This window comes from Strigops habroptila, chromosome 3 (assembly GCF_004027225.2).
Source record: "Strigops habroptila isolate Jane chromosome 3, bStrHab1.2.pri, whole genome shotgun sequence".
NCBI lineage: Eukaryota > Metazoa > Chordata > Aves > Psittaciformes > Psittacidae > Strigops > Strigops habroptila.
Window position 1 is genome coordinate 76,314,654 of NC_044279.2, and position 9,443 is coordinate 76,324,096.

The following is a 9,443-nucleotide window of genomic DNA, read 5'->3' on the forward strand; positions in this document are numbered from 1 at the left end:
GTTATTTTTGAAGTCCCCTAGGACAATTCTTCACCAGAGCAGGGACTTATTTCTATACGTATAGCTACCTTTTCTCCCACAAGTGTGCTCATTTGCTCCTCCACTCTCACGGGATGCTGTTCGGGTGCGAAGTATGAGACGGGATGAACCGTACTGTACAAATGGCAAACATGACACAAAAGGAAGCCTACAGTAAGACCGAGTTAATGTTAGTTTGAAAGTGTTCATTTCCACACAACACACCCAGTCCGTACCTGTGAATGCAGTAGTTGGCAGGGTGCTTATTCTTGCTGCAGACATTTAAGAACTCAAAGTCCACTGTCGGGGAATCGTGGCTGCTGGGCTAACCATTAAGCAGAGCTACCAGTTTATAACATAGATTTGGTTCTGTAGCAGCATAGCATTGAATATTCCAAGGTGGGGTTTTTTTGTACTGTGTTGCAAAAGAATAATAATAAAACCAAAGCTATGATCTTTTTAATCCTTTTTCATATTATGCTTCTATGTTGTAGAGGGAATAGAGAAAAATAAGATTTACTTTGTTTCTAAAAATCAACACCTTCAGGCGGGAAAAAAAAAAAAAGCAAGCAGAGACAAAAGATCAGAACATTTCTCTGAATTCCAACAGCCTGTTGGTAATCCCTTTCCTTGCGCTTCAATCCAATTACTGTGGTGCCGAACCAGAAAATGGAAGAAAATGTGCACCAGTGACCACCTTAGGATAAAATAAAAGAAAGAAAACCCAGAGTCACAACAAACTTGCAGACGAATTTGTTAGTGATTAATTGTTGCACTTCTTAGCATAGGATATTTGCAGAGTGTTATTTAGTATGTGTCTTTTTGAGGTTAAGAATATATATATGTATTTCAAAATTAAAGAAACTTTGTTAATGAATACTAAAGGAATTCTCAAAATGAATCAACCCGCATTTTGATTGCAACCTGCAATACTCTTTTTATAAACAGAGGTATACAACAAGAACTCTTGTGCTCAATACCATCAGTACAATTTCTTCACGACTATTCCCTTTTTTCTTCCTGCTTTTCCATTTTCTCATGCCAGCAACTGACCCAGGTGAAGTCTAAGCAATATTTGCATCAGTTACATTGCAGCATTTCAAAAAACGCTCCTTTGCCTGGCAGGATGAGTGATGAAATCTGCCCACAAGATGACACCAGCACACAGCAAAATCCCAGGCAAATCCCACAAGATAACAAAAATATGTATTCCTTGTTTGCTGGGGGGTTTTTCCATGCAAGTCCTCCTTCCTTCACAGAGGCTTTATTCTTATGTGCGGTTGTACCAGCCACAGTGACCTGTTTGAGTCAGGACTGCTCCGACGACAACTCCACTGCTTCCTCCAGTGCCCTCAGCACCACAACAGGCTGCTTGTGTCTCATTTTACTTTTCAGAAAATGCTACTGTCTCACCATAGTCTGGTCAGGGTTGGTTTTATTTTCAGAGGGTTTATTTGTCTGGGGTTTTTTTTTTTTGTTTGGGTTTGGGTTTTGAGTTTGGGGTTTTTTTTCAACATTTTGGACAAAAGTGTTACTTTTTAAAGCTGTTACATCACTGTTACTGTTCATTCTACTAATGGTTATAATGCAATCTGAGTAGGTTGGTGTTTTTTGCATTGACAGTCAAAACCTGAACCCTAAGGGTGAACAGCAAGAACGTCTCCCTTCCTCCCACTCGATCCCAAGTTCTGAATGACCGTTAAGTGAATGTTACTAAGACATTTGTAGGGACTAGAAATAATGAAGACAAACAATTTAAGCAATCAAGCTTTTTTTCAGATCTTACAGCCTGTTTTAGCAGTACTTTAAAAGCCATTCTGTGATAAAAGACCTTTTCTAAAGTATATCAAGAACTAGATTACAGAAATCTTTATTGGAGTTGTTACAAGTAATTGTACAGTCACACTAATATATAACAGTGAACTCAATGTGCAGAAAACCAAAGCAAATATTGAACCTTGCTTAGTACAAATTCAGAGACCCAGATCCAGGAGCCTTTAATCAAAATTCCAATTAACTTCAAAGAGTTTTACTTGAGTAAAAATTGCAAGCAGAATCTGTACAGAAAAAATTACCATTTTAATTGCTACTAGCCTGATTAAACGATTCAGCTTCCACTTGATGCAAGCAGTTACATTAACACTAAAAATTTATTAACAGTCATTTATATTCTACAAAGCCCAGTCCTGCCAAAGACTTTTTTCTTTATTTTTTTTTTTTAATCTCTCCAGAAGACTGCAGCAAAGATCAGCACAGCTTCTGAAAAACCCAGCACATCCCTGAAGAAACAGTGCTTGATGAAGCTCCAAGAAATGACCTTGCAGCAGGAGCAAGCCTCTGCAGCCTGTGAGAATAGTGCTGCCATGACTCCGTAATGTTCCAAGGGCTGGCAGCCACGAAGAGCAGTTTTGTCGATGCTGTTTGTGATGTACCACTGGCTCGCCGGGTGAACTGGCCTCTCTGCAGTGCTGTATGTTTAATCCTCAGTAGATGGCACTCATCGTGCTGCTCTGCAAGTGCAGGTCCATTTTATACACAGATCATGGTTTTGGCAGGCAACCTCTTAACATGTCACAGAAATAAAGGGCAGCAAACGGGGACGGTCAGTGCTGCCCAGGCCCAGCGAGCAGCTCACTCAGCCCCATTTTCAGCTGTCTGGAAGCACGGCAAAGCACAGGCAGGATGCACGAGATATCACTGCAGTTAAGCCCAAGGGCACCAGAAAATCTACCCTGCTGGTATATCCACATCAATTAGTGCTTTTAAAGTTAGTTTCTTAAAACCCACGGAAAGAATGCATCAGCCCCCTGCTGCCAGTTGGCAGCTCCTCAGTTTTCCCAGAGCCCTTGAAACAGCAGGCAGGGAATGATGAGTTTAAAGCTGCGCTTCTGCTGTGTGTCCCTCACCTGGCTTTGATCTGCTCCTGGCACAGGGGTTTCACGACAGTACATGGTCAGTGAGCCACAGCCCCAGTGCAAAGTAGTCCTCTGCCTTCAGGGGCTACACAACACACACAAGGAGAACAAACATGGAAACTCCCTTGCCTTGGCCAAAGGACCTAGTCCTAGAGGGTAGAGGAACGGTATCTGGTCAAAGCTTGGGCCTCCTGAGAGCTCTGGTTGGGGTCTGTCATGAAGAAGAATACCTTCTGTGGGTTCAATGTCATTTAGCTTGATCCTTAATTTCTTCTTACCCAGCCTGGGGTTTCTCCACCCCTTACAAGTCATACCTGATAGTTGTCTATTTCAGCCTTTCATCCTCTTTAGATCAGAGCACCCAGCATTTCTCTTTCATTGTGGACATGCCTTGGGTGCAGATCTGAGGCACCTGGAGCACCATCTAAGTGGGATGGTAAGCACTGAATCCCAGGCTGTGATCCTCTAAGCACGGCACAGCTAGCATTAGTTCCTTAGTGTAACCTCCATTTGGTGAGCAGGTCAGTTTTCCTCTGCACCTTGGCTCACACTGAGCTGAGGTAGGTGTTTCTTCCCAGTCCTTCTTGAAGAGCTTAGCTACTTCCCAGAGCAGGATCAGTGCAGAAAGTAGCAGCTTCCATTTTTCTTTGAAAATGCCGCTGGAAAAGGACTTGTTTTCTTACCTGTTAGGCAATAGCTAAACAGTTATAGCACACACCCAGCAGTGCTGGTGATCAAGGTCCGATCCCTCCTTTGTCTTCAGGGCTATGACATCCTATCTTCTCGGAGACTGCTCCAAACACCAGTTTATTACCTACCTCAAGAGCAAGGGGAGTACACATTCACGCACTGAATTTGTCTCACTTGGTGCAAGATGAATTTAGGGTTCACTGGGCCAGGGAATGGGTGTGACATGTCTCACCTTCCTGGTCATTTTCCTGGGTAAGAGGAGATTTGTGTCCTGATCCCAGTCCCCGTGTGCATGTATATATTATCCAGTGCCCGACTCATGTGAAATATCTAGATGGGTGCTACTGAAGGTGCTGAAACGGTGATCTCTGCTTTCCAAGATAAACACTTAGCTAGAGAACAGTCTTCCTTCTCTCTGGGCCACTTTAACTGCTGAGTACTTCTGTGTCACAGCAAGAGCAAAGTGTGCTGGTTTGGTACACAAAGTGCACAATTGAGATAAATCCCTCTACAGGGAGCTGTAGTAGGATTTTCAGTGCTCTGAAGCCAAGGCTTGAAGTGTGGGTGGGCAAGGGAAAAGAAGCGCTTTTGTGGTTTGTTTTATAAAAAAACATTTTTGTGGTTTCAATAAAATTGAGTTCTGTTGTTTCAGTTAATTGGAGTTTTGTTGTTTTAGTGAAAGTCTGCCCACCTGTGGACATATGATATGTCTTTGAAAAGCCTTGGCTCCTACATTTTCTGGAGAAACTTCTTCAGCTGCTCACTGCTTAAAACTTCCAAAGACTCTCACTCTCATTTATGATCCTCTTATGGCACCTCCTATCTGTAGAGCATCCATCCAGTTTCTTTAGAAGACTATTTGCATGCAAGACAGTGCATGTCCCCTGTTCTTTCCACTGAGAAGGGGCCAGAGTTGCAATGATCACTTTATTCATGCCCAAAACTCTGAAAATCTTGAAAGACTTAAAAATCAGGTATGGGACCAGAGCCTATTTCACACTTAAGCTGAGGGTTCAGCATCTGCACAGTCAGTGATGTGATTGGCTTTTCAGTTCAGATCTCCTACTTTGGTGCCATATGCAGGTATCCAGTCTTCACAGCAGGACATGTCTGGGTTATGCTCTTGGGATGCAGAAGCTTGGAGGTGCTCTTCATCCATGTCACAGACATGCCATATTAAACCATGCCCTGCCACACTATGCCAATGTGGGGTAGAGCAGACAAGGCTGGTGGGAAGAGTACATTTACAGTCCCTCCAGGCCGAGGAGAACACTTAGCTCAGACCTCCAACTTTCTGGGAGAGGACTCTGACCACATAGCTGCCATTTACACAGACGCCACGCTCTGTGACAGCACCTTATGTGATTCTATGATTCCATGCCTCCTTAGATCAGCAGAGGCAAGAAACTCAAATGCAGTCTTGGGAAGCATCTCAGTGTCTTGCTCTCTGAGACTGAGAAGGCAGTTGTTGTGACCAGCATGAAGCTTGCACTTTATGTAGAGCATTCATTCTCCTTCTCTTTGATGATTTCCTATGTAAAACCCAAGCATCAGCTGGTTTCTTCTTGAGGGAATGTCCTTTAGGCCCTTTAAAGCCATTCCTCATCCTCATGCCTGACCGCTGCCCTCACTAATCAAATGGAGCCCAGCTTTTGCCTCCTGAAGCAAATGGCAGTTTGTGGCTTGTCACTCAGGAGGGCCCTGATGCTACACAGGGAAAAAGCTGGTGAGTCCCAGGATGAAGGTGCAGGTTGCACCCTGTCACCTCTCTGCCCTGTACCTTGGAAATGACACAGAGAAAGCAGTTACTCTAATTTGTTACTCAACTACTGTTGACTTGACTTGTGTATTTGGGCTTGGCAGAAACCTGCTCTGTGTCTTCTCTGCAGAGCAGGATTAGTATTATATGCTGCCTTATGGCTGGGTTGCAAGGATCGAATAGGTAATTTTTTAAGCACTAGGAGAGGGATGAGAGGCATTGGAGAGGAACGAAGTGCCCTACGGTAGCCTTTGCCACCACCTTTGCCTGATTTCCCTGCACACAGCAGCAGGCGTGTGGACTTCGAACAGCGCTCGTTCATTAGGTGGCACTACAGGCCCAGAATTTCACGGGCGAGAGCCGTCTCCAGAGGGCTCCTTTGGGTCTGGTTTGTAGGTTCCGAGGCTTCATTGCCCTATTTGCGTATTATTTTTTTTCCTGGTGAAACATGCTGTCCTCACAAACCCTGGAAGAACACAGAATTGGTATTGCAAAAGCAAAGCAGCCGCAATCAAGACTTCCGATACAGCCGCCCAGGCCTGAAGTCTCCAGGAACTGCACGGGGGGGCCTGGAGCTGCTTGGGGTAAAACTGGTTCAAAGAACTTGCAGTCCACCTGCCTGCGATGGCTGCACCAAGGCCGTGCAAAGGGCAGCGCTGTGGGGCTGCTGCTTTGCCCTCAACTGGGAAACAGCAGAGCCGGTCCTCTCAAAAACCTCATTCCTTCCCCAGCTGTCAGCAAAGAGGCCTCAAAGGCTGCTGGTGATCCAGAGACATGAGGTCTTTGAGAAGAGGGCACCATGCCACTGAGCCTGTGCCTCCTGCCTCTACTGTGGGGCAATGCCTGGTACCTGCCCTGGAGCCTGGAGCCTCCTGTGCTTTTGAGTAGAACATACCCAACACATTCCAGGTTGTGCCTCTTCCACTGAAATGTCCTGAGCTGAACTGGGGTAGCGAAGGTGCCTGTGTTCTCTTAAGCCCTCCCAGCCACCTTCTTCCTCACCTTGATTTCCTTGGCATTTCCTTGGATAAATGTTTATAGAAGTTTTCAAAGCCAGGGAGCGTGTGGGAAAGACCCAGGAGTGCTTCCCTAGAACAATTTGGTTTGAGGTGCTTTAAATCCCTCCCCGTGCTCCCCGTTATTCCTGGCCTGGCACAGTCCTGGCAAAAGCCTGGCTCTACCAAAGCACACCTGATTTGGCTGGCAACTGCCAAGGCTATTCCTGTTCCAGCACCCCGCCAGAGCCGGGCCTGGGCTCCTCCGTCCCAGCTGGCAGCACCGGGTCAGTAACCTGCAGCCTAGTCAGTGCCCCTCTGTCTGAAGCTGAAAGATAAATGCCCTTGAAATCTGAAGTAACCACGATAATTTTATTTTGAACAGGAAAATGGACTGGTTTTTCCCCTTATCTAATTGATTAGGAATGTCAAATATTCTTTTCTGTACACCACGCATGCCTCTTATTTATGTAGGAAGCAGCTGGTCTAGGGATCGAGCCAAATGCTTTTTTTTAACTAGAAAAAAATTAAGCTTTCTTTTGGGGCTGGGGGGTGTGGGGTGGTGTCACTGTATTTCATTGTGAGTTGACAGGTAGAATCCATCTCTCTGTTTTTCCCTCTGCGTCCTGACATGTCTCTGGGAAACAATCACCGTGTCCCTGCTTCAAAGAGAACTGCAGGTGTCTGGGAGAACAGGGGCAACGAGGGAGCACCGGGACACGATCAGGCCAAGGGGATGTTCACAGCTCAGGAGCCATGTCTGGGCGCCTGAATGACATCAGGAAAAAAGTCTTGGCTTTTGTCTGGGTGGATTTCTGTCTACTTCTATTTCTGCACACTGCTGAGCAGTACTAGATGCAGCAGTTATTATCTAGAGGATGACATTAGCTTTGCGTCCGCGTGACTCTCTAAGTAATTCCTTTCTGTAATGGGCTTAAAATGGAGCGTATGTTCCCGTTTTTCTCGGTAGGCAGTTACGCTTCCCATCTGAAAATATGCAGCCTCAGACTGCATTTCAGAAAGTTTTCTTAGGAAGACACTGAAATTGCAGTGTAGTTAGATTTGTTGCTGAGGAAATCTGTTCATTCAGCTTGATTGATGGATACAGCACCTTCTACTTGCAAAACCCAACAGAAAGATGGTTCTTGGTACAGTTTGGGTAACTGAACCCCCATAAAAGATGTAGGACTCTGCAGAGTTGCTAGTCATCATAACACCTAGAAGTTCATGCAAAGAAAGTGGCCAATAGATAGAACTATTCTATAGGCTAAACATGTGAATTTAAAAATGAGAAAAAATAGACAATCGACATGATAGGTGTCACCGTAAAGTTGTCACTATGGATGTGCTTTGTCCCAGAGCAGCCTGCTGCAGCTCTGCATGACCACAGCCGGTGGTTCTGGGTAGTTTGTTAAAGGGGGATATACAAAAGAAATGGTAATGGAAACACTAAGCAAGGCCACATATGGCATGAGGAATGTAAAATTGTATCTCCAGTAGCACCTCTTTTCACAGAAGGTGAGAGCAGCGATGGGTCATACATTGGTGGATTGTTGAACTAGCAATCTTTCATTCAATGTAGGGTTGGAATCATCTGGAGGAGGTTTATACCTGAGTGGAGAGAGCTGGGAGATACCAAATAAACAGGGCAGTGTCTTATATCTTGTTTTAAAAATGTTCACATGACTTTTCACCACTCAGCCATGGTTGATGTCACCACCACTGCTTCCCACTTTCTGTGTTACAGATGAGCTTGGAGGGTTTCCTTCACACATACCAGATGTGTACCTGCCCCCATAACCACAATGGGATCTTGCTGGACTTTGCCATTATAGTTAACAGAGCAGCTACAAATGAGGTACAAGAGGGGGAGTTAATAGAGCTTGAGGTGGAATTTCCCAGTCAAAATAGCACATATACCCTGTGCCAGGTTGCTATGGGAAGTGGTTGTTCTGATAGTCACCTTAAAAATACCTCAGTCTGGTGAGTTGGCACTGATACGGCTTTCAACAGGCTCACACATGAGGTGTCCCACAACCAGCCAAGCCCACCACTTACCTACATAGGCCTCCAAGCTTGAGTCCTGAAGACCATTGAAAATGCTAGTTGTGCAGCATTTCCAAGAGCCATTTCAAAGCTGAACTCATGGATGTTATTAGGGCTAGAAGGACACTCAAAGCTGAATATTCAGCAGTAACTGAGCTGCTGAGTGCTGCTGAATGATCTTGTAGGGATGAGGCAGCTGAGAAGGCTTGACTTCGCCTGATCTGGCAGGAAACCCTGGGATTTGTTTAATCAGCTAGCCAAACAACCTCTAGCACTTGCTCCCTTAGCAGAGGAGGCCCAGCAACAAACATTTTGCTGGGTAAAAGTTTCCATCAAGTCCTCACCAGCAGCAGGGAGATCTGCCAGCAGCACTGCTCTCTATCACCGAGACCTGTTCACAGGGGGTCACCTGGGCATAGAGGCAAAAATGCTCAACCTGGTTGCTCCCGACAGGCATGGGGACATGTATACACAGTAATTCGGGTTCAATGTTTGAGTTTGGCTATTCCAGGTTTTGACTTGTGTTATCAGGAGCTGGTGAATTGCCAAAGGTTTGGCAGCTGATAAAAACAATTGTTATGCCAGATCCAGGGAAAACCCCATGCTCAGGAGCAAGTTGCTAGCCCCAGCAACTCTTTCCTACATGCTTCAAGGTTCCCAAGGGACATATTCTTTGACAACGGTGTTGGAGGATGACACATGCTCTGCATGTTGAGCAAGCTGGATTTTGCTGAGGCAGTGGTTCCCATGAACAAATTTTAGCACTAACTGTAGCCATTAAATAAATCAAGACAGGAGCTGTGTTTCTGGACTTGCTGCTGCTTGTCATACACTGCCACATTGTTCTCCTGAGGTGGGATTCACTGTGCTTGGTGTTTGCCAGCTAAAAATGAAACATGTTAAATTGAGCTGACTGAAAATGAAGCAGTCAAACACTAGCAGCCCTTGTCTCCTTCTCTAGACAAAGCAGAGTGTTGAGCACTGCCACAGTAGGATTCATCCCAACATTAAAGAAATTAA